Genomic DNA, 1,752 nt, shown 5'->3' on the forward strand with positions numbered 1-1,752 from the left:
GGAAACACTGGTGTAGTGCTACTCTGTGTAGCTACACAGAGCAGCACTTCACCAGTGTTTATTTGCATACCAGGAGCAGTTTACTTTTCAATTCGCATAGACATCTTCTGGCTCATTTAAATCAGAAAAAAGTGAAACAAAAGCCAAATAGGACAGTATCAATGTTTTCTCCAACTCAGGAGATAATGATTAACTGCTGACAGATATCTGTGTTAATAAGGATTAATAAATCCAGGGTGATTAAACACAGTTTAGGCAATGAAGTGACATTTAGAAGTTTCTTTTGGAATTTTCACATTTATTACAAACCCAGATTATGGGGCATTGTGCATGTGCTGAATGTATGTATGCAAAAAAATTTAAAGTCAAATTCTTGGATGTATAGGAATGTGATTTCAAAAGTGAGGAGTACAGACAGACAGGCGATGTTTTGTGTTTTAGCAGATTGTTAGAAAATGACCGGTCTGAAATGTGAAGCCGCATGTAAATAATCTTGCAAAAATAAAATAAAATAAATTAAGAAAAAGAGGCATAAGCTTCTCCAAAAATAAGGAAATAACTTTATGAAATGTGAAGCACAGTGGAAGGCACATAATTTCTGGGCCAAATTTAATCAATGGAACAAGTATTTATAAAAAAACAAAAGTGTTACAAAGTGCTTAACATTTCGGACATTTGTAACAACTCGTGGTTTAAGTACATGGTGAAAATGTAACTATTTTGGCAGAAATAGAGAGCACACCCATTGCCAAAAAAGTAAGAAAAACTGCCTAAAATGTAAAACATGGAAAAGGATACGTTGGGATTTTGGCATCTAAGAAAAAACATAAAAAATAGATAAATACAAAATAAATATAAAGACATGGTGAAGAGGGCAGCAGCTCCTATATCTGTTTAAACTGTTTAAGCAAATTTCTGGGTACATCGGATTTAAATTGAATCTAAACTCTTAATCAACAGTGGTTTACAGCCTTTCCTTGCCAGTTAATTATCAACACTTTTGTTTTATGTTTAGATTATGCATAAGCCATTGGTGCTGCACAGATAATTTTTCACAAAAACACAACCAGAGGATGTCAGAATCCAGAGAGAGATTAACGATCAGGAGTAAAGAATAAAACGCTAAGAGCTGATTTTCACCACTAGAGGGAGCTCATTGCCCTTTTAAATTAAGAAAATCACAACGTCCTCGAATTAAAGTCTCGGATTAAAGGCTGGATCTAATTTAAGAAATTCATTATTACCTTGAAGCACATCAGTCATTGCTCAACTAGGGAGAAATGACTGGTTTCTTCCTGGTTTCCCAGACTTGTTATTGTCATATCTGACAAGTCTGATATCCTTTAGATTTGATAAATGTAATACTAGTCTCATCACATTTTAGACATAATTTTATGTTTACATCAGTGCAACATTCGGAAAAAACTGTGATGAAACAATACTAATACTAATTCCTGGCATTTTCTTTACCTTACTTTACTTGTGATCATTTTCTAAACACAAGGATAGAACAACACTGTCTAAAAGATACTTTGGAAATTTGCTGAATAACTCCCAATTCTCTGTTGATTTTCTATATTTTTTCCCCTCCCATTAGTACCAGAATGGCCTAATCAAAGTCCAGACTTAAAACCAATGGAAAATCTTGAAAACTATACAGACAGTTGCCCTAGAATAAAATCCCAGTAAATATATTGAAGTTTGTAACGTGACAAAATGTGAAACGTTTCATGGGGTGTGCAAATCTTAGCA

The sequence above is a fragment of the Poecilia mexicana genome, unplaced genomic scaffold (genome assembly GCF_051168715.1).
Source record: "Poecilia mexicana isolate PSO_F unplaced genomic scaffold, ASM5116871v1 scaffold_12, whole genome shotgun sequence".
NCBI classification, from domain to species: domain Eukaryota; kingdom Metazoa; phylum Chordata; class Actinopteri; order Cyprinodontiformes; family Poeciliidae; genus Poecilia; species Poecilia mexicana.